This window comes from Mercenaria mercenaria, chromosome 16 (assembly GCF_021730395.1).
Source record: "Mercenaria mercenaria strain notata chromosome 16, MADL_Memer_1, whole genome shotgun sequence".
Classification (NCBI taxonomy): Eukaryota; Metazoa; Mollusca; class Bivalvia; order Venerida; family Veneridae; genus Mercenaria; species Mercenaria mercenaria.
In genome coordinates, this window is record NC_069376.1 from 12,053,663 (window position 1) to 12,079,322 (window position 25,660).

At 35.1% G+C, this 25,660-nt stretch overlaps 1 protein-coding gene and 1 long non-coding RNA gene across 2 annotated transcripts in view; one reads left to right on the forward strand and one right to left on the reverse strand.

The window, feature by feature from the left end:
- Nucleotides 1–25,660, forward strand: part of LOC123540783 (uncharacterized) — a 112,472-nt gene that overhangs the window by 79,267 nt on the left and 7,545 nt on the right. The gene's annotated exons all lie outside the window — the stretch shown is intronic.
- Nucleotides 411–24,619, reverse strand: LOC128549473 (uncharacterized). The gene is made up of 3 exons (XR_008367736.1): nucleotides 24,189–24,619; nucleotides 4,662–4,837; nucleotides 411–803 (listed from the first exon to the last, which is right to left on the reverse strand). It is a non-coding gene; the product is annotated as an uncharacterized LOC128549473 (long non-coding RNA).

Here is a 25,660-nt window from a genome sequence, read left to right on the forward strand (position 1 = left end):
AAATGCATGATAGTTTAACTGTTTTTTTCACGTTGATGTAATTTGCATTTGAATAATCCATTTTGGGTCATACAGAACGCGCATATATAAAAGGGTATTTTAACAGCACGTGACCGCGAGAATCTCTGTTAACACATGTTTTATCTATTGTTAAATCACCCCTGAAAAGTGACAAGAACGGCAGTTTTATGCTAGAATGTAGAACATGGGCTTATATTTGCCCTATGACATGTCAACAGAGCTTGAGCAGTTGGGAAACAAGTTCCTCTTTTGGTGTGCTGTATTTTTTCCGCCAGTCTTAATTAAGAAATAATTTATAGCAAAAAAGTGTTTTAACACTATTTATGCACGATGGGTAGTTATACGTCGGGCGTATTAATTTCACTCGGGCTACGCCCTCGTGAATTTATTTGTACGATGTATTACCGCTCGTGTGTATATTTTATGTTGGCAGATTAGGCATCTGTGTAAACTGTAAAAGCAGAAATGTTCACGAGGGTTTAATTTTTGCTACATTCGCGAGGCCCTACTTCTCACGAAAATTAATCCTTGCATTAATATTCACCATTAGTATAATTCAAGTAGGATACAATTTTTACAATTTCGTCAATATTTAACCTCGTAAACATACACAAAATTTCAAAATCTTAGTGGGTGGAGGGATGAGCAGACTGACTCCCTCTGCTTTCAAATCTGCTGGCTCATTATCATGCAGATATAAAAACCTTTGTTGCACTTGTAACAACAACAGTCACTCCAGTTTCAATTCTTCTTCTGATGTCCATGATAAGGGCTGTACCCACCTATATAACAAACAAGAGGGCCATGATGGCCCTATATCGCTCACCTGTTATCATTGCACTTGAGGACAAGAAGGTCCTCAGAAAAAATATCTTAAGTCCAAAGGACAGGAACAACAAAGGGAAGAAATTTAACCAAAAAAAAAAAAAAATTCTTACAAGGTACAGATATGTCAAAATACACCTAAAAATTGCTATTTATAGTAACCTAAAAGGGAAGTAATTAAAAAAAAAATTATTGTAAGTGAACAAAAGAAGGATCTGCCAAATAAATCTGTTGACATAAATGAAATTGCAGATCAGTATCTTCATTAGTTACGGAGATATCCCCATTTTAATTTGAAATAAAGCGAGGTAATCTGACATAAAATCAGTCCATAGTTATCTACCCTGATTGGCTCAGTCCAACTAATGACAATAATGAAATTTCAAATAAGTCCTATAAGTACTTACTGATATAAATCCATTTTGATTACAATCAGGGGAGGTAATCAGATATAAAATAACTCTGGAACCTACGATTGGATCTGATTTGTCATGGAATCCAAGATTTATTGTTGTTGAAGATATTTTGGAAGTTTGTATCAAATAAAACCATAAAAGAAGTCTCTATATGGCTGCAAAAGCCAAAATAGCCAATTTTGGACATTTAAGGGGCCATAACTCCGGAACCCATGATGGAATCTGGCCAGTTCAAGAAAAGAACCAAGATCTTATGGTAATACAAGTTGTGTGCAAGTTTGGTTAAAATCAAATCATAAATGAAGTTGCTATTGTGCAGACAAGGTCAAAATAGCTAATTTTGGCCCTTTCAGGGGCCATAACTCTGGCCATTAAGGGATCTGGCCGGTTTAAAAAAGGAACCGAGATCTTATGGTGACACAAGTTTTGTGCAAGTTTGATTAAATTCAAATCATAAATGAAGCTGCTATTGTGCAGACAAGGTCAAAATAGCTAATTCTGGCCCTTTCAGGGGCCATAACTCTGGAACCCATAAAGGAATCTCGCCAGTTGAAGAAAGGAACCAAGATCTTATGGTGAAACAAGTTGTGTGCAAGTTTGGTTAAAATAAAATCATAAATGAAGCTGCTATTGTGCAGACAAGGTCAAAATAGGTAATTCTGGCCTTTTCAGGGGCCATAACTCTGGAACCCATAATGGAATCTGGCCAGTTCAAGAAAGGAACCAAGACCTTATGGTGATACAAGTTGTGTGCCAGTTTGGTAAAAATCAAATTATAAATAAAGCTGCTATTGTGCAGACAAGGTCAAAATAGCTAATTTTGGCCCTTTCAGGAGCCATAACTCTGGAACCCATAATAGGATCTGGCCAGTTCAAGAAAGGAACCGAGATCTTATGGTGATACAAGTTGTATGCAAGTTTGGTTAAAATAAAATCATAAACAAGAGCTCGTCGAACACGAAATGCCCCCCTTGATGCATTTAGTAATTGCACAAGGAACAGAAATTATATGCACACTGTAAATAAGTATATGTAAACCATGTGACCCACAGGGCGGAGCCATATTTGACCCTTGGGGAATAATTTGAACAATCTTAGTAGAGGATCACTAGATGATGTCTTATACAAAATATCAAAGCCCTAGGCCCTGTGGTTTTGGACAAGAGGTTTTTCAAAGTTTTTTCCTATATAAGGCTATATAAACCATGTGACCCTAGGGGTGGGGCCATATTTGACCCCAGGGAAATAATCTGAACAATCTTGGTAGAGGACCACTAGATTTTGCTACATACCAAATATCAAAGCCCTAGGCCCTATGGTTTTGGACAAGAAGATCAGAAACCATTTAACTGTTCCTGGCCAATGTGACCTTGACCTTTGACCTAATGACCTCAAAATCAATAGGGGTCACCTGCTGGTCATGACCAACCTCCCTATCAACTTTCGTGATCCTAGGCCTAAGCGTTCTTGAGTTATCATCCAGAAACTGTTTTACTGTTCCTGGTGACTGTGACCTTGACCTTTAACATACTGACCTCAAAATCAATAGGGGTCATCTGCTGGTCATGACCAACCTCCCTGTCAACTTTCATGATCCTAGGCCCAAGTGTTCTTGAGTTATCATCCGGAAACCGTTTTACTATTCAGGGTCACTGTGACCTTGACCTTTGACATACAGACCTCAAAATCAATAGGGGTCATCTACTGGTGATGACCAACCGCCCTATCAACTTTCATGATCCTAGGCCCAAGCGTTCTTGAGTTATCATCCGGAAACCGTTTTACTATTCAGGGTCACTGTGACCTTGACCTTTGACCTACAGACCTCAAAATCAATAGGGGTCATCTACTGGTGATGACCAACCTCCGTATCAACTTTCATGATCCTAGGCCCAAGCGTTCTTGAGTTATCATCCGGAAACGGATAGGTCTACATTCCGACCGACCGACCGACCGACAGACCGACCGACATCTGCAAAACAATATACCCCTCCTTTTTCAAAGGGGGGCATAATAAAACCACTATCGTGCAGACAAGAAATTGTTGACACGGACGCACGGACGGACTGACGATCACAAAAGCTCACCTTGTCACTATGTGACAGGTGAGCTAAAAAGCAATTAGTTGCCAAACAAAGAAAGTAACTCCCACCAGCTTTCAACTATATGAAGGTCGCAGTTTATCTTTTCACACTAGTTCCATGTACAAGGAGTATATGCTTTGCTAAATGTTTCTTAGTTGTAGTATGAATGGCAACTTTTTACCAAAACCATATCCTTTAGAAGAAACATTCTCACATAAAGACATCAGTAGTTCAGTTCAAACCCATGACACTAGTGGTTGGGAACCATTTCCGGACACATTTTCATATTTCAGCTCCATTATTCCCTAAAAAAATATTTGACATAAATGAAGCCCACACTGCACAAACTTTAGCTTCTTCCGCATCCGATGTTGTAATCAGCATCGCGTTGTGATGTAAAATATGGGTTCCATGGGGCCTCAAATGGGGTCACTAAAATAAGTTATTTTCCCCGTCAGGTAAACCAGTAACTGGACAAATATTTTGACGGTGTTTTGCTGTTAATCTGGTAACAACAGAATTTCTTTATTATTCATCTCTTCAAAAATACACATGAAACATCACCAGATGTTGAAAAGCACCTACGAAAGCAAGCAGAGGTTGACTATATAACTCGGATTTCATCTAACACAAATGTTTATTCCAACAGATATAGAATAAAATTAGTACAAAAATCGACAGCCCAGCATCTTATATAATTTTTAGCGTGGAATTAAAAGTAGAGCACATAACAAGCAGACAATCATTATGTAGTTTGATTATTTCTTCCCCACTTGATACCCCGGCATGTGTGAATTACTGCGCATGTGCAATGATATCTTCATGCCCCGTTAAGGCAGAAATTTGATTTGTAAATGCAGGTGAGTTATCATCGAAAACCCAAACATTATACAGCCTTATAATATAGTGGTTTGTTCTAGACATGAAGAACAAACATCTAAATGATATAGATGAAGTAATCACATAAATAACAACGAAATAAAGCAGATATTACATGTGTCCGGAAACTGGTCCTGTCCGGAAAATGATTCCCAACCAGTATATCAACAAGACGTTAATTACAGTGCATTACAGACTTACTCCTTAAACTATGAATGTATTCCTTGAAAACAAGAGTCACTGTAGTCACTCATCTGTGAATATTTTGAGTAAGATTTATGAGCACACTTGGAAAAATGAAACCATACGGCTAGGATATAGTTCCGAAATTCCATTGAGGTATTTCAAATACATAGTCCAGGTAACTGTTGAATTTATGCTACACCATAAAGAATTCATCTAACAAAATGTGGAAAAACAAAAGAGACAAACTTACTTTAAATTTTTGGAAATTTTTGCCATCACTGACAACAGTCATCAGTGATGACTTCTTGCTGCCATCCCTTTGCCCTGTACTTAACAGGCTGATTTGCAGCTACATCTCTAACTTTCAGCACTCTGTTTGTAGGGTCCTATTCCCCAGTCATTGAAGACAGTACTGATGTTTGCTATCTAAAAGTAACAATATAATTTTTACTATACACAGCTCAATAAAAAAAAAAAACACCTTTGTTCTACAGGTACATTATATCTAAAAATAATTTATTTAAAGACCTGCTCCAGTCCTAACTTTTAACCTTAAATTGTCACTGAAAAAGCAAGAAAATCCTGATTATCAACAGTGATGCCTGCCAAAGTAGAGGCTATTTTATATGCAGTTTTGCATGCTAAGGTGTGATGTGCGGCCGTTATCTGTTACCTATTGTAATCATTGGTTGCATACACACAATAGAATCTGAATAGCCACGGAGCAGGGCTTTAAGGTATTGGGGATGTAAAGGTGAATAATTCAAAACATAACAAGAGGGCCATGATGGCCCTATATCGCTCACCTGTTATCATTGCACTTGAGGATAAGAAGGTCCTCAGGAAAAATATCTAAGTCTAAAGGACAGGAACAACAAAGGAAAGAAATTTAACCAAAAAGAAAAACAAAATTCTTACAAGGTACAGATATGTCAAAATACACCTAAAAATTGGAGGTACCATCCATGTTGTACCACAGAAAAGTGGTCTCGGTTTTTCCCTACGGCCAATAATAAAAAAGTTACTAAAAATAGGCTATTTATAGTAACGTAAAAGGGAAGTAATTCATAAGAAAATTATTGTAAGTTAACAAAAGAAGGATCTGCCAAATAAATCTGTTAACATAAATGAAATTTCAGATCAGTATCTTCATTAGTTACAGAGATATACCCATTTTAATTTCAAAAATAAAGGGAGGTAATTTGACATAAAATCAGTCCATTGTTATCTACCCTGATTGGCTCGGTCCAACTAATGACAATAATGAAATTTCAAATAAGTCCTATAAGTACTTACTGATATAAATCCATTTTGACTACAATCAGGGGAGGTAATCAGATATAAAATAACTCTGGAAACTACGAATGGATCTGATTTGTCATGGAATCCAAGATTTATTGTTGTTGAAGATATTTTGGAAGTTTGTATCAAATAAAACCATAAATGAAGTCTCTATATGGCTGCAAAAGCCAAAATAGCCAATTTTGGACATTTAAGGGGCCATAACTCTGGAACCCATGAAGGAATCTGTCCAGTTTAAGAAAGGAACCAAGATCTTGTGGTGATACAAGTTGTGTGCAAGTTTGGTTAAAATCAAATCATAAATGAAGTTGCTATTGTGCAGACAAGGTCAAAATAGCTAATTTTGGCCCTTTTTAGGGGCCATAACACTGGAACCCATTAAGGGATCTGGCCCGTTCAATAAAGGAACTGAGATCTTATGGCAACACAAGTTTTGTGCAAGTTTGATTAAATTCAAATCATAAATGAAGCTGCTATTGTGCAGACAAGGGCAAAATAGCTAATTCTGGTCCTTTCAGGGGCCATAACTCTGGAACCCATAATGGAATCTGGCCAGTTCAAGAAAGGAACCAAGATCTTATGGTGATACAAGTTGTGTGCAAGTTTGGTAAAAATCAAATCATAAATAAAGCTGCTATTGTGCAGACAAGGTCAAAATAGCTGATTTTGGCCCTTTCAGGGGCCGTAACTCTGGAACCTATAATGGGATCTGGCCAGTTCAAGAAAGGAACTGAGATATTATGGTGATACAAGTTGTGTGTAAGTTTGGTTAAAATAAAATCATAAATGAAACCACTATCGTGCACACAAGAAATTGTTGACGGACGAACGCACACACGACGGACGAAGGGTGATCACAAAAGCTCACCTTGTCACTATGTGACAGGTGAGCTAAAAATCATCAACTTCACAATTTTCTTTTCTCAAAATTCTTATGAAACTTTGCTCTGCAGGAAATGAAACGTCAACAACAAGTGATGAAAGATTACTGATTTTTCTGAATTTCTCAAACAATTTTTGTATTATTTTAGACACCATGTTGCGTTGTTCTAGATTACTCTAAAAGTACCATATCAATTACAATAAGTTGTTTGAAAATATTTCATTACCATAATTAAATCTTCCGGACACTAGAGTAGCTATTAGCCTGACTCAATTTTCATTAAAGGGAAATGTTCTCCAAAAAAAAATAAAAAAAATTGAAATTACACACAGTATTTCTTGAGAAATAAGCCACAAAATTTCACCAATTTAACTGACATGTAATTCATGCTGCATTGGAGATATTTCATTTTATTTTTTATTTTGTTGGGTTTAACGTCGCACCGACACAATTTTAGGTCACATGGCCACTTTCCAGCTTTAATGGTGGAGAAAGACCCCAGGTGCCCCTCCGTGCATTATTTCATCACGAGCGGGCACCTGGGTAGAACCACCGACCTTCCGTAAGCCAGCTGGATGGCTTCCTCACGTGAAGAATTCTACGCCCCAAATGAGGTTTCGAACCTACATCGATGAGGGGCAAATGGTTTGAAGTCAACGACGCTAACCACTCGACGCATATTTCAACGCACTTAAACTTATGTTACTGTCGTTACGTCACGATTGCATATATTATTTAACGATTTGCATCAAACAGACTAATATCAAACCCATTTGCACTGTATAATACAATGGTATGCACATTTTTGTTGTATAGAAAACGTATGATCGATTTCATTCCAAAGCCTAAAGATGTGCTTCGTGTAAAATGAACACTTGCTTATATTTCTACGGCCGACCATTTGCTGTTTTGTATCTCCCTAAACGCATTTTATTCGGCCAAGCTGCCACAAACATGTATTTACATGTAATTTCAATGGTGACCTCATTTGAGCTGTATTACCCGCCACACCATATTACCAGCTTTTGTGATAGTAGTGGGTGAAGTAATTGGTATTTATGTCATCAACAATACCATTCGACAATTAACTAAAAACAAATTATTTACACATCAGAAATTGTAAAAAAAAACACTGTAAAAGCAAACTCAGGAAACTGAGATGACCTATCTGGACGGTATCAAGTCAGTCTGTAGTGCTTTTCGTGATGACTTATTTTATGATCTGATATTCTTTAGTTGTCGTCATTCTAAGCCATATCAGGAAAACAAAGACATTAAAAAATAAATAAACAAGAGCTCGTCGAACACGAAATGCCCCCCTTGATGCATTCAGTAATTGCACAAGGAACAGAAATTATATGCTCACTGTAAACAAAAATTCTACCACTCTGGTTTAATCTGACCTTGACCTTTAACCTATTAACCTAACAAGAGATTACAGATTGATCTTGGCACCATCCACTATGCCATCCATTTTTGAATGTTCCAAATTTCAAGACTAGCTCAAGGTCAAAATCAAGGTCAACTATGCATGTGGTTCAGATTTGAAGGCTGTAGCTTGAGAAATGTGAAAGTAGGTCACTAGGTCAAAATCAAGGTCAAATTTTATTTCGGAACACAAAACTATGCAAGTAGTCCAAATTTGAAGCCTGTACCTTCAGAAATGTGAAAGAAGGTCACTAGGTCAATCTCAAGATCAAAGTTCATTTCAGTACACAAAACTATGCTTGTGGTTCAAATCTGAAGGCTGTAGCTTGAGAAATGTGAAAGTAGGTCACTAGGTCAAAATCAAGGTCAAATTTTATTTTGGAACAAAAAACTATGCATGTGGTCCAAATTTGAAGGCTGTATGTACAGAAATGTGAAATTAGGTCACTAGGTCAAGATCAAGGTCAACTCATGTCAAGGTTCATCTTGCCACTCAAAACTATACATGTGGTCCAAATTTGAATGATGTAAGTTATGGACATGAAGGTTCTAAGTTTTTCCCTATATAAGTCTATATGAACCATTTGACCTCTGAGGCAGGGCCATATTTGACCGGAGAGGGATAACTTGAACAAACTTGGTACAGAACCACTAAATGATGCTAAATTACAAAATACCAAAGCCACAGACTTTGTGGTTTGGACAAGAAGATTTTCAAAGTTTTTCCCTATATAAGTATATGTGAACCATGTGAACCCAAGGGCGGAGCCATATTTGACCCTAGGGGGATAATTTGAATAATCTTAGTAGAGGACCACTAGATGATGTCATATACAAAATATCAAAGCCCTAGGCCCTGTGGTTTTGGACAAGAGGTTTTTCAAAGTTTTTTTCCAATATAAGTCTATATAAACCATGTGACCCTAGGGGTGGGGCCATATTTGACCCTAGGGAAATAATCTGAATAATCTTGGTAGAGGACCACTAGATTTTGCTACATACCAAATATCAAAGCCCTAGGCCCTATGGTTTTGGACAAGAAGATCAGAAACCATTTAACTGTACCTGGCCAATGTGACCTTGATCTCTGACCTAATGACCTCAAAATCTATAGGGGTCATCTGCTGGTCATGACCAACCTCCCTATCAATTTTCTTGACAATAGGCCCAAGCATTCTAGAGTTATTGTCTGGAAACCATTTTACTGTTCCTGGTCACTGTGACCTTGACCTTTGACATACTGACCTCAAAATAAATAGGGGTCACCTGCTGGTCATGACCAACCTCCGTATCAACTTTCGTGACCCTAGGCCTAAGCGTTCTTGAGTTAACATCCGGAAACCGTTTTACTGTTCAGGGTCACTGTGACCTTGACCGTTAATATACTGACCTCAAAATCAATAGGGGTCATCCGCTGGTCATTACCAACCTCCCTATCAACTTTCATGATCCTAGGCCCAAGTGTTCTTGAGTTATCATCCGGAAACCGTTTTACTATTCAGGGTCACTGTGACCTTGACCTTTGACATACTGACCTCAAAACCAACCTCCCTATCAACTTTCGTGACCCTAGGCCTAAGCGTTCTTGAGTTAACATCCGGCAACCGTTTTAATGTTCAGGGTCACTGTGACCTTGACCGTTAATATACTGACCTCAAAATCAATAGGGGTCATCCGCTGGTCATTACCAACCTCCCTATCAACTTTCATGATCCTAGGCCCAAGTGTTCTTGAGTTATCATCTGGAAACCGTTTTACTATTCAGGGTCACTGTGACCTTGACCTTTGACATACTGACCTCAAAATCAATAGGGGTCATCTGCTGGTGATGACCAACCTCCCTATCAACTTTCGTGACCCTAGGTCTAAGTGTTCTTGAGTTATCATCCAGAAACCGTTTAACTATTCAGGGTCACTGTGTCCTTGACGTTTGACATACTGACCTCAAAATCAATAGGGGTCATCCGCTGGTCATTACCAACCTCCCTATTAACTTTCATGATCCTAGGCCCAAGTGTTCTTGAGTTATCATCTGGAAACCGTTTTACTATTTAGGCTCACTGTGACCTTGACCTTTGACATACAGACCTCAAAATCAATAGGGGTCATCTGCTAGTGATGACCAACCTCCCTATCAACTTTCATGATCCTAGGCCCAAGCGTTCTTGAGTTATCATCCGGAAACGGATAGGTCTACATTCCGACCGACCGACCGACAGACCGACCTACCGACCGACATCTGCAAATTAATATACCCCTCCTTTTTCAAAGGGGGGCATAAAAAGTCATAATATACTGGTTTGACTTACTTGCTTTAATAAGTAAAACATTCATACTCATGTATAAACTAAAACTGGGTTGAATTTAATCTGTATTTTCAAACAAGAGACTTTAATCTTCGAAAAATGATGTAACAGATGCGAAGAGATATCAACTCTGACACCGGTTTCGCTAAACAGCAAACTGCTGATGATACTATATTTGAGAAACAATCCTCACAGGGTTGCTTTTAAGGAATACGAAACTTCCGTAATCCTAGAATCGGACTCGGAGGCTAGGATTATGGTACCGTAATCGTAGCCACTGCCTTCATAAAATGTTGTGAGTCAAGTTTATGCTTCAATGTCAACATAAATTCATTATCAGAGAAGTAACCATTACAAATACTTTGTACATGCACCACTACCAACTAACATCTAAGTCACCGTAAGGGATTGGACGGTTATAAATGGAAGATAGATATACCAGAAAACTAGTCGAACTAATCAGACATATACCATTGTATACAATTTGTTTTATATTATTGTGATGGTCAAAAATAAAAGTCAGAAATTAAACAAGAGGACCATGATGGTCCTGAATCGCTCACCTCTTCCCACATGACCCAGTTTTGAGTATGACGTCATTTTTTCTATTATTTGACATAGTGACCTAGTTTTTCAGCTCATGTGACCCAGTTTTGAACTTGACCTAGATATTATCAAGATAAAAATTCTGACCAATTTTCATGAAGATCCATTGAAAAATATGGTCTCTAGAAAGGTCACAAGGTTTTTCTATTATTTGACCTATTGACCTAGTTTTCGAAGGTACGTGACCCTGTTTTGAACTTTTCCTAGATATCATCAATGGGAACAGTCTGACTAATTTTCATGAAGATCTCATGAAAAATATGGCCTCTAGAGAGGTCACAAGGTTTTTCTATTTTTATATCTACTGGCCTAGTTTTTGACCGGACGTGACCCAGTTTCGAAACTGACCTAGATATCATCAAGGTGAACATTCAGATCAATTTTTATGAAGATCCATTGAAAAATATGGCCTCTAGAGAGGTCAAAAGATTTTAATAACTTTAGACCTACTGACCTAGTTTTTGACCGCAGTTGACCCAGTTTCAAACTTGACCTAGATATCATCAAGATGAACATTCAGACCAACTTTCATACAGATCCCATGAAAAGTATGGCCTCTAGAGAGGTCACAAGGTTTTTTTTATTATTTGACCTACTGACCTAGTTATTTAAGGCACGTGACCCAGTTTCAAACTTGACCTAGATATCATCAAGGTGAACATTCTGACCAATTTTTATGGAGATCCATTCACAAGTATGGCCTCTAGAGAGGTCACAAGGTTTTTCTATTTTTAGACCTACTGACCTAGTTTTTGACCGCACATGACCCTGTTTTGAACTTGACCTAGATATCATCAAGATAAACATTCAGATCAAATTTCATACAGATCCCATGAAAAATATGGCCTTTAGAGAGGTCACAAGGTTTTTCTATTATTTGAACTACTGACCTAGTTTTTGATAGCACGTGACCCACTTTCGAACTTGACCTAGATATCATCAAGATAAACATTCAGACCAACTTTCATACAGTTCCCATGAAAAATATGGCCTCTAGAGAGGTCACAAGGTTTTTCTATTATTTGACCTACTGACCTAGTTTTTGAAGGCACGTAACCCATTTTCGAACTTGACTTAGATATTATCAAGGTGAACATTCTGACCAATTTTAATGAAGATCTCATGAAATATATGGCCTCTAGAGAGGTCACAAGGTTTTTCTATTTTTAGACGTACTGACCTAGTTTTTGACCGCACGTGACCCAGTTTCGAACTTGACCTAGATATCATCAAGATGAACATTCAGACCAACTTTCATACAGATCCCATCAAAAATATGGCCTCTAGAGAGGTCACAAGGTTTTTCTATTATTTGACCTACTGACCTAGTTTTTGAAGGCACGTGACCCATTTTCCAACTTGACTTAGATACCATCAAGTGAACAGTCTGACCAATTTTCATGAAGATCTCATGAAATATATGGCCTCTAGAGAGGTCACAAGGTTTTTCTATTTTTAGACCTACTGACCTAGTTTTTGACCGCATGTGACCCAGTTTCAAACTTGACCTAGATATCATCATGATGAACATTCAGACCAACTTTCATACAGATCCCATGAAAACAAGAGCTCGTCGAACACGAAATGCCCCCACTGATGCATTCAGTAACTGCACAAGGAACAGAAATTATATGCTCACTGTAAACAAAAGTTCTACCATTCTGGTTTAATCTGACCTTGACCTTTAACCTAACAAGAGATTACAGAGTGATCTTGGCACCATCCACTGAGCCATTTTTGAATGCTTCAAATTTCAAGACTAGCTCAAGGTCAAAATCAATGTCAACTTTCATTTCGGTACAAAACAATGTGTATGTGGTCCAAATAAAGCTGTAGCTACAGAAATGTGAAAGTAGGTCACTAGGTCAAAATCAAGGTCAAATTTTATTTTGGAACAAAAAACTATGCATGTGGTCCAAATTTGAAGCCTGTACCTTCAAAAATATGAAAGTAGGTCACTAGGTCAATAACAAGGTCAAAGTTTTTTTCGGTACACAAACCTATGCAATTGGTCCAAATTTGAAGGCTGTAGCTACAGAAATGTGAAAGTAGGTCACTAGGTCAAGATCAAGATCAACTCATGTCAAGGTTCATCTTGCCACTCAAAACTATACATGTGGTCCAAATTTGAGTGATGTAAGTTATAGACATGAAGGTTATAAGTTTTTCCCTATATTAGTCTATATGAAACATATGACCCCTGGGGCAGGGCCATATTTGACCGGAGAGGGATAATTTGAATAAACTTGGTAGAGAACCACTAAATGATGCTACATTACAAAATATCAAAGCCATAGCCTTTGTGGTTTGGACAAGAAGATTTTCAAAGTTTTTCCCTATATAAGTCTATGTAAACCATGTGACCTCCAGGGCAGAGCCATATTTGACCCTAGGGGAATAATTTGAACAATCTTAGTAGAGGACCACTAGATGATGTCATATACAAAATATCAAAGCCATAGGCCCTGTGGTTTTTCAAATTTTTTCCTATATATATAAGGCTATATAAACCATGTGACCCTAGGGGTGGGGCCATATTTGACCCCAGGGAAATAATCTGAATAATCTTGGTAGAGGACCACTAGATTTTGCTACATACCAAATATCAAAGCCCTAGGCCCTATGGTTTTGGACAAGAAGATCAGAAACTGTTTTAACTGTTCCTGGCCAATGTGACCTTGACCTTTGACCTAATGACCTCAAAATCAATAGGGTTCATCTGCTGGTCATGGCTAACCTAACTATCAAATTTCCTGAAACTAGGCCCAAGCGTTCTAGAGTTATTGCCTGGAAACCATTTTACTGTTCCTGGTGACTGTGACCTTGACCTTTAACATACTGACCTCAAAATTAATAGGGGTCATCTGCTGGTCATTACCAACCTCCCTATCAACTTTCATGATCCTAGGCCAAAGTGTTCTTGAGTTATCATCCGGAAATCGTTTTACTATTCAGGGTCACTGTGACCTTGACCTTTGACATACAGATCTCAAAATCAATGGGGGTAATCTACTGGTGAAGACCAACCTCCCTATCAACTTTCATGATCCTAGGCCCAAGCGTTCTTGAGTTATCATCCGGAAACGGATTGGTCTAAATATTATGCCTCTTTCTCGTAATTCCGAGCCTTCTCATTGATCCGAACCTTTGGAAAATTTGCACTTGCAGCTATTTTCTGTTTCTAAATTTTATGTATGTTGTAGCAAATCATATGATAAACAAAAAGAAAAAGAAAATAGAATTACTTGCATTAAAATAGAAATATACACAGCAGAAAATTTTGGTACAAAATTTGCTTATGGACGGATTACACCAAACTGGAAGTGACTACTCAGTGTTACATGTGAAGTAGTCCAAAATGTAGTTCCATGCTATGGATGAAATCTGGTATAATGAGTGACATGAGGAGGTGACAGTTAAATTTTTGGCTTATGTTTATTGCTTATAGTATTGAGAATAGATCTAGACCATTTTCATTGTAAATTTCTTGGAATAAGTTTTATTCTTTGCGAAAAATGTCTACCTACGCGTAACTGCTAAACGGCTGTTTTCATGGGGGCATTTTTAGAGGGTGATGTTTCTCAGAACAGATTATTTTTCTTATATTGAACATAACATGTCAATATTTTTCTATTTTTGATAAGAAGACATGTTATACTAAATGACCATATATGGTTTTCATATCATTGAAATGCTCTAAGTGCTGAAAATGAGGTCTGAATGTTTTGTTATTAATATGAAATAAATAAGGAATTGAATTGGTAGAATGTAACCTATAATCTAAAATCATTGGGGTAATACAGTGCTTTAGGGTATAGCGGATTTTAGGGTATAGAGGATAGATTGATAAATTTTATATTTAGACTTGAATTATTGTATAAGTTTTCATATCATTCTTTTACTGGCATGCAAACAGACATTCTGACATACATTTTAAATATTTGCTTGTTGTGTTATTTTTCATTTATGTCATCAAATGTAAAATAAAGCTATCCCCTATAGACTAAATCAGTGTATATGTAAAAAACGTCAGTGAATGAAAAGTATTTGATAGAAATTTAAAAAGCTGAATGTTTTTGAAAAGAGAATACATTATTATTCTGATTTATAGTAAAGAAGTCTTGGAAAGTTTGTTAAGATGTGGATTTTAAACTAATAATGTAAAAAATGACCAAAGCTATCCTGTACACCCTAAATCAGCTCATGTGTAAACAATGGCGTGGAGAGAAAAAACACATGAATTTCTATGAAAAGCTGACTGTTTTAAGAGGAATAGATGTTTTCTGTCTGACATACTAAAAAAAAACTGTTATTGTCATTTCTTTGAATTGGAATGCAGGAAAAATTAGTTAGCTATCCGCTATACCCTAAAGCACTGTATATAACCTCTTTACAGAAAACAGAAAGCATTTATTTTAAAACTTTTGTCTGCTAACACAATAATATATCTGTTCATAATTTTAACAAAGAACTTTTTCAAAAAAACCTTATTTTTTCAGAGGTAATAAAAATGATTGCAAGTCTCGGTTTAAACGAGAAAGAATTTGGCTGTGTCAGAGGGTTAGGGTCATCATGTGAAAGCCTGGATTATTCATTTACAAAAATCGTTAGAATTTTTCTTCTTGGGGATTTTATAAGTTTAGATGTTGGAGTATCAAACTATAGCAAATACTCTTTTGAAACTTAAGGTGATGTCACTTTTTGAATTTCCGGTGAATAACAAAAAAAACAAAGAATATTCAGTTCTTTCCAAAAACCGTTATATCAGGATTCAACCAAATAGTTTCCTTTGTCTACCAGAAAGGAACAATTTTTATATCTTAATATTGAGATTTGATACCTCTATAACAGACAATAAACTAAAACAATAGACATTCATATGTGACGTCGGTGAGCTCAACAAAGCAATTTCAAGCACAAATATTAATGTGGAATATAAAGTAAGTTGCACATTACAATATCCGTCCAAGATACTTTCAAAAACAATGCATTTGCAGAATAGAGAGATAAAAATAAGTTTGACAGCTCACGAAAACTAATGACAAATTTTGACAGGTATATGATGACTCATGACCTAATTAATTTTTTTCTGTTATTTCTAACTTCCAGTTTGATTTTCATAAAATGGGTATTCTTTATTGTAGCTTACAACTCATACATTTAATAAAAGAATATATTGTTACCTCACTGTTGTTTTGTCTATCCATCTCTCGTACGAATTCCTATAATTTATTTCAGTCATTTGTCAGTAATTAGAGCAACTCACAGTGTTGCAATCATACAAAACACATCCCTTATTTTCACATAGATATTGAGGATTTATCTAATTAGCACATGTATTGGAAACACAATTTCAATACCGACTGTGTATTGTAATAATCAGTGATAATCAGGCTGGGCACATCTCCCGATCGGGGTAATTTAGCTCGTTCGGCGTATTTTACCCCGATCGAGGTAAAAACCTAACAAAAGAAATCATAAAATATCAAAATTATGACCGGGAGCGTGTAAAAGCGATTTCTCTTCCATGTCTCGATGTTTTCTAAGTGTAAAAACAAGGCAAAATAAACTCATACATGTACAGTTTTCTTTAGCATAAAATGTGCTTTTTGGGTAGAAAAATTGCAATTTTTGAAAATACACACAAGAGTGACCCAGTACTATCACTTACGCTGTAATATTAGCCAAAAAATGTTTCTCATTCATTCCAGCATCTCAACAGCGACCATTTTGAAGTGAATAAATTTTATCCGTGATGCACACTACAGAATATTCTGCTGTTTTGTATTAATTAGTACAGGGTGTGCGCAAAATTATTAAAATATACAATTTAACTTATGAAAAAAAAGTTAGTTACTTAAAACAATGCGGTTATAATAAATCAGCATTTTATGTCCTTTATCTGTCATAACGTTTGAAGTGATATCTGCGATCCACTGAAGAGCAAATTCAATACTCTGTCATGATAACGGGAGTTTTTAGTGACCAATCAGAGCACTGCATTTTTAAGTACCTGCCAGTTTCAACTCCGACGTTTCTCATTACAGATCAGTGCAGCCGTCAAGCGCATGCCCGGAATGATTTATTGGAGCGCATGGCAAAATTGTGCATTTTTTTACATGCCCGCGCGCATTTATTGTATAATATGCTTAATATACTGACTAAAATCAGTAAATATCACACTTTTTCAGTCGAGAAAGATTTTTGACTGCATACGTCCCAGATGATGCTACAAACTACAAAACTTCGAAGTTTTATCCGGATTTTTTTTATGGATTTAACGGTTTTATTTTAGTTTAAAGTTTAAGATTTTACACAAGGATTCTATGATAAAGTCTGAGTAAAATGTTATCATTACCTGAATGAATTTTTAGTATCATTCCGCAATGTCTCGCACATGTTAAAATTATGGATACACGAGTTAGTGATTTATATATATACCGGTATTACTAACCAGTAGCGTCATTGACAGTGACTTGCATTATCTGTCATTGTATTATGTAATTAAATATAGAATAAATTAGGAAAGTGTGGAAAACGTGTTATTTAGTATACTGAGGGAGACCTTTAAATAATACAGAAAATTGCTTCAGGTTCCAGAATAAGATAAAAAAAATAACATGATGGTTCAATGATTATGAGTACAGACTGTACTTATTATTAAAAACAATGGAAATAACGGCTTGTGTGCATCACGGAAAATATCCATTCACTTCAAGATGGCGGCGATTGAGTTGCTACGTTGAACTGTCGAATAATAATTCTCGATCTGTAAGTGTTAGTGATAGTATGGGGTCATTTTAGCCTGTATTTTCAAAAATTGCGATTTTTCTACCCAAAATGCGCATTTTATGCGAAAGAAAAATGTACATGTATGAGTTTATTTTGCCTTGTTTTTAGGAAGTGTCTAGCCGTCCGGTAACCGGACGACTAGCCTGCGTTCTAGTCGTCCGGTTACCGGACGGCTAGCAAATCCTCAGGGGATTTTCTAGTCGTCCGGTAATTGATTTCTTAATGAATAAGTAATGATTTTATATAGTTGTTATTTACTTAAAATATCAATACTTATCTGATTTTTCAGTCGATTAAACGCAAGAGATCGTGTTTGTTTACAAATCCGTTGATATTCTATTTTTAGAAATGATAAAACATTGATCGCCGAACGTCCGTATAGTCTATAGTATGCTATTTTGTAAAAAATGTTATGTTTTTTTCCAACGGCCTTAACTTTAATTATTAAAACACAAATTTATATATATTTTTTGAAGAATGGGAAGCTTAAAAAAGCAATTCATTCATTACTTTTGACTATAATTATTTCAAAATAAAATGGATTACCAGTAATTATGAACGCTTAACTACTGTTTTTCTTAAGGTTTTGAACATCACGCTGCCGCTTTTGAAATTAGATGTCATTTAAAACAGTTATTCATTAAAAAATATTTAAATACTAAAATTTGAAAGTATCTTAAAAAATCCAGTGAAAAAGTTGTTAAAATTTAAAAATTCCGTTCCCATAAAAGCCTCCAGATGAACAGATTTTAATAAGTGACGTCACATCGATCTCGCCATTATTGAGTTCGGCAAACTTCCATTTTATCGGCTGAATAATGCAATGATTTATTGTAAATGTTTGTAATATGTATTTACACAAAATTTTGTTTGCAGATAAGTATCGATATCTTAAGTAAGTAACATTAAAACTATATAAAATCATGTCTTACTCATTAGGAAATCAATTACCGGACGTCTAGAAAATCCCTTGAGGATTTGCTAGCCGTCCAGTAACCGGACGACTAGAACGCAGGCTAGGCGTCCGGTTACCGGACGGCTAGACACTTCCTTGTTTTTACACTTAGAAAACATCGGGACATGGAAGAGAAATCGCTTTTACCTGCTCCCGGTCATAATTTTGATATTTTATGATTTCTTTTGTTAGGTTTTTACCTCGATCAAGGTAAAATACCCCGAACGAGCTAAATTACCCCGATCGGGAGATGTGCCCAGCCTGATTATGCTAAACTATCTCAGTCGTGACGTCTCCTTTAATCTATAGGAGAGATCGTGTTTGTAAACAAATCCATTGTATTTTCTATTTTTAGAACTGATAAGACAAAGACCGGGTGGCAGACGCCGAGCGTCCATGTTTTTTTGTAAACAGTGATGTTTTTCTAACGGCTTAAACTTTCTTAAACCCCCAACAGGAATATAAAAGGGAGGCAATGGCGGATGGGTTGTTTCCCTTACATTTTGAACATTTTTCAGTTCAATGATGGTTTTTTATGAATTTTAACTTTAATCAAGAATAAAAAAAATTTAAAAAAATTTGCACATATACTTTAGCCTATTCGTATTCCTTTGTGAGTTATAAAATGACATTTTATTGGAAAAAAGGTGCCTATGAGTAAAAAATATTGCACTGACAGTTTGAAATTTGAATTTTGTGGGAGGAGTCAGAATAATTAAGGATCATGTGATCTGTGTTTGTAAACAGTAGCACATGGTATAGAGCAAAATGTAAACACAAGCACAAATCATGCAAAACTTACCAGTTTTTAGAGACAGCAAATTTTGTAAATCCATTTGATTAGTCAAAAGACATAAAATTCCATTTATACACTTCACATTATTCCAGTATATGTATTACTATATTATGATGTAACATTATTTTTGCAAGGCATTTATTCTTTATTGGATATATTATAGTAAGAACATAATCCTTTTCATTTTGCAGTATATATGTGTACAGTTGTGAATAATATGAAAATAAAGATATAGTTATTTACACTATTACATATACATGTATTAGTGCAGGAATGTCCAGTATATGGTACTCCTACAGGGTTTGGATATCGTGAGCGTACAAGTTCAAGAACACAGTCTGGCATTATTTCACGTTGTACCCTTTCAATGTCAACACTTAGATTGTCTTTTTTCATAACCTTTGCCTTGCTTAATAATTATTTTTACTGCGCCAAGCATTACGACGATCCTGATTTGACAAAAAAAATTTAGAGCAGATTTTTCTTGCAATCCCTATTTTTTTTCATGAGGTGCTTTTCCCTTCCCCAGCTATGCTTGTTCATTTGTTGTCACACAGGGCAAATAAAAACACTCCTTACACATTCCTTCATCATCTGTATCATCATCCGATTCATCATATAATTTTCCTAAGAACTGGACATTCCTTGTGCACTGTTGTCTGCTCTATCTTTTTTTTTTTGATGACATTGAGCTAATTCACCACTGTTTTCACCTAACTCTCTTCATTGGTGTCTTTCAATAAATTCCCAGTTATTATGATTAAATAAAGCTTCAGTTGTTAATTTTTGTTCCTCAGTTACCAAAACTGATATACATTTTTTTCTGGTTTTCCATTTTATTCTCACAATGAAAGCCTAAAGAATGCCAACCCGCCACTTTTTTCTGGACATACTTCAAGGATTTCAAGATAGGGGGATGTTACCTGTCGTAGACAGATTTTTTGTACATTAAACAGGGTCTGAAGTGCAATTTGTGCATTATACATTATTCTACTAAAGTTTTATTAAGTTTCTCTGTCAGAAATCTAAACATGAATCTGCAATTTTAGCGTGTTCATTTTATTCTTTAGTTTGATTGCCCCTTCTGAAGAAATAAACTCAACCTTAGAAAACTGGTTCACTTGGTCAAGGATAAGCAAGGGCTATCAATTTAGGCCAAATAAACTTGATTCCTCTTTACATTATTTGATAATAACAATAACTAGTAGTGGAAGTCTACATTCATTATATCAGAAAATAACAATAACATGGAATATAATTTAGCATCACTTCCAGTAAAAATATTATAAACTATCAATATTTTGCATTTCTTTTGTGGAACATCTGATTACCATTTATGAACACATATACACTGAGAAACAAACTGTAAAATTACTGTTACACTGCAGCTTCTGCCTCAGATCTTATCTAGATCTATCCATACTGTACTGTAATACCAGATGTTTACTTGCTATTTATTACTAATTGGTGCTGCTAAGTCAAAGAATAAAACAATATTATGGTTCATAAACTGGTCAAATTTGTTTACAGGGAGCTTGAATGGTGCATAAGATTTAAGAAATAATGATGATAAAATCTGTTAAAATGATAACATTAAATATAATTATATTGTTAATTTTTGCTGTTTCATAAACAACCTAAAGATCAATATAAACCCCTATTTCAAACTGGGCTCTACAATTCAAGGTAAAACATGCTTTACATCTTAGATAACCTCCACTGATTCAGCTGATAAGCACTGCCTACTTTATAGCTCATTTACATCCGATAGTCTGATCGGATGTTGGGGCTTTAAAACACAAATAATATCAATAATTTTTTGATCAATGGAAAGTGTATAAAACAAGCAATTTATTGATTACTTTTGATTATAATTTTGAAATTAAATGGATTAATTATGAACGCTTAACTTAGTGTTTTTTCAAAAAGTTTGGAGGATCGCTACGCCGCTATTAAAATCTTATGTCATTTAAAACGGTTATTCATTTTAAAAAGATATTTAAATGGGAAAATATGAAAATCGTAAGCATTTCAAAACTTTTTGAATTTTTAAAATCCATAAATGAGCGAAAAAGTTATTAAAAATTAAGAATTCAGATCCCATACACAAACGATGTAAAAACATTTGTTTTACCGCTAGCAAGACATTTCGACCCCAAGACATTTCAACCCCAAGAGACAATTCGACCCCAAGACATTTCAACCCCAACTCCTTGGACATTTCGACCCCATTCAATGATATGCCTGAAAACATCTAAGAATGCCGTCATTATTATAATTAAGCTTTAATCTATAGATAATGGAGCAATTTCAAAATGTAATAACGCTTGATTACCAATTTAATTTAAAATGTTAAAATACGGTTATTTTCGCGAAAATAAGATTTTTTTACAAAAATGAGCCATAGATCTATTTGTCTAAATTTCTTTATTTTCTAAAATTCTTTTTTTTAATTTCTTAAAGTCTATATTAGTACATGCCTTCATATGAAATAATGAGTGATTTTTATCTCACAATACCGAACAATACCGAAATAATCATCATTTATAAATTATTAAAATAACGGGATTTAAGTATCAACCGCGTTTATTACGTAAATAATTTATGAACAAATCGTTCTGATTATCTACCTTAAAATAACCTTCATATAACATATTTTCATACTTGGTGTTTATTTATATGTTCAAATCATCTTAAAGACTATTTTAGTACACGGCTATATTAAAAAAAAAAAGAAAAGATTTTTAAATCATGGGCCGATTTCGCCGATTTTAATTATGAAAATAACTTTAATAAAGTCACATCTTTAATACCTCTTTATTTATTTATTTATTTTATATTTGACTTTTTTTTTTCGAAAGATATATGCATCTCATTTCTATGGGATTCAACCAAATATAAATAATTATAATGTAACTCAAAGAAGTTTAAGGTGTCATCATCTTCATTATATTGATATTTAAAATCATAATCAGAAACAATTAATCTTTTGATTGGATTATCACACCTTGATTAATTGTTTGTTGATATACAGCAGGTGTGCATTTATCTGCAGTGCGCATTGCAATTAACAAGCGATTGTGGTGACATCGGATATTTATAAACATGTGTCAACATTATCTTTAATTTGGACGAAAATGTAAAGAAAACAATAGGAAATTAAACAACATATTGTTTATTTTCGCATTTAATGTTATTTTCGTACGCGATTTTGACGCACACATAAAGTATTTGCTTTACAGAATATGATTTTCGTGTTTTACAAACTGCTCTTTTCTTTTTTATGTACGACATTCCTTCCAATTGTAAAATATCAAACACGAAATCCCCGTTTCTGCAAAATGTAAGAATATGTGAGTACTGTTCTGTTAAAAACGGGGAAAAAATTATTATCATATTTCTTATCTGTAAAGAAAATGTGACAGCCGTATTACTTTTTTCTATATTAAATATTTTAGCAAATACACGTGATTTAATGTATGATTTTAAAAGTATGATTTAAGCAACTTCAAGCGATTTCGGTCACACATTAAACCGGAATCCACCTAAAAAACCGGGATACGCCGGAATACATTTTCCATAACCGGGATACACCTGTATTTTGTAAGTTAAAGGTATTTTTGAAGTTTTTTTTAAATAATTCAATCATATATATCATAAATGAATAAAATACGAATGGAAAATAAAATGCGTTCACGAATATAAGTGATTTATGACTGAATTCAAACATATAGATCATAAATTATTATTTTTTAAAAGGAAATTAAAATACTGTCTTGTACATAATTGAAAATCGGCGTGCGCACTGGAAATTTGTACATTCGGAATTTCCATGTCCTAAAATATTCTAATGTACACAGGTATTTCTTTAATAAATCGTATTTTTAGGGTTTATGATAGAATTCAATCATATCTCAAATAAATAATTAATTTACAAAAGGAAAATAAAATGCACAAAACGTTTTTATACGAAGTTGAAAATTTGTTGAGCGCACGGGAAATTTGCGCACTCGTGGATGAACCACAATCACCATAATTTTGTTAGCTTTTAAATTAAATAAAAGCTTATCATATTTAACTGCACTTACCTTGTTAGACATTGTTTGTCACATGTCATTTGTGTGTGCTTACAAATATACTGATTAATTGATATAATCAATAGGTGTGATAATCCAATCAAACTCTATCAGGACTAATCAAAGGACATTATTCGTGCTTTGGCAATAAATGCAGTAAACGTTTTTATATTCATATATAAACATGATATTATTCTTTTAAAAACTGTTTTTTCATAATATATTTTCTTCTTAGATTATCAAAATAACATGAAGAAATAACTCAATTAGTTCCAATAATAAACATACGGCCAATCCTTTCCGACCAGCGCGGTTTATTCACTGACATGCATTTAAAAATAGAATATTTATATAGATCTATATATTCATATTTTCTAAAATATGTAAAATGGAAGAAATATAAAATGAAAACATACAACTATTTCTGAGGGGTCGAAATGTCTTGGGGTCGAAATGTCTTTGGGGTCGAATTGTCCAAGAAAATTAAATTTTGGGGTTGAAATGTCTTGGGTTCGAAATGTCTTGGGGTCGAAACGTCTAAGATTCGTTTTACCCACCACCAGATAAACAGGTATTTATGCGTGACGTCATGGCGATCTCTCCTATTACTGACAATTCTAACAAATTACTTACCCAGTATACTTGTATTCATCGAAAATGTTTCTCCACTTGTGTCTTCATGTTAAAACTTAACCTGTTCCTATCTAAAAGGATGATAAAATCATAAATTTCTGCTGTAATTTGCTCAGTCTTACATGTTTCACGGCCATGCTCGTCATCGATGTAAACATCTTGTGCGCATGCGCAGTAAGTATAGTCTTTATGTATTCCATAGGTCTTACGTTTTTCATGTCACACCGTCCATAATCTAAGTGAATGCAGAAAAAGTGCCACTCTCTGTCCAATTAATTCCAAGGCAGTGGCTACGATTATTCACTACATATGCCATTTCAACAACATTTTCCCCATTTTTACAACACACATTCGTGACATAAACACACTTGACGGTAGCGCCCTCTCACTAGCCTCAGTCTTGACGGGAAATAACTCGTGTTTACCGCTTTAGTCGTTCGTTTTCTTTTCAGTTGTTTCAGTCATGGGCGGCTCTAGCTGTGTATAATACCACCGGTACTGGTCCGCAAATTCATTTTTATAGTAAATTACTAATAAAAATCGCCTTTTTTTTCACACATATATACAGAATAATGTGCAGAAGTAAAACATTAGATAAATCTCACTAAATCTCACTAGCGGATCCAGAGGGAGGTGCACCCGGCGCGCACCCTCTAAGATTGCCGGAGCATAGGTTATTTGTCTTCTTTTCTGGGTAAAATAAGTGCAAAATATACTTTTTTTTTCTCGCTCGCTTCGCTCATGTACATAATTTATCTTTTGTTTTGTTAAAAAAAAATAAAGTATGATATTTTTCTTGCTCGCTACGATCAAATAGAACTATAATCTGGAGCAGTCTTCTTCCCAGCTATAATTTATCTTTTGTTCTGGGTGAAAAACATGCATTTTTTCTCGCGAAGCTCAAAAAAGCAATTTGTCTTCTGTTCTGGATGAAATTTTATAAAAAATGCATTTTTTCCTCTATCGCATATTTAATTTGTCTTTTCTTCTGGGTCATGCATTTTTTCTCGCTCGCTGTGCTCGCACATGTATCATCGGTCAAAGTTTGCACAAGCTCCTATCAAGCTCTTAATAATTTTTATGTTGAATCGTCTTAGGTAAACCCTTCCCATCAAAAATCCCAGAAATCGAGCTATTTTTTTTTACTTACGGAAATTCCGAAATACTTGCGCACAGTAAGTCTGACAATTGATAAAACATAACTATAGTTTGCGTGTTATTTGTGTTGATTTTGTCACAAAATATATCCTTTGTTAATACCAAATAAAGTACCTCAGAACGCCCAGAATGCATCAGATGGATCTATTGTTTTCATTTTTTTTTCGGGGAGCATGCCGGACCCCACTTCTTGCTCTGCACTACAAATATTTTACGCCCTCTCTAACACCAAATCCTGTTTTCGGCCTTGAATCTAACCACTTTCTAAATGGTAGTCCAGTTTTATTTTGTTGGAAACAGGAAATGTCTAGAGT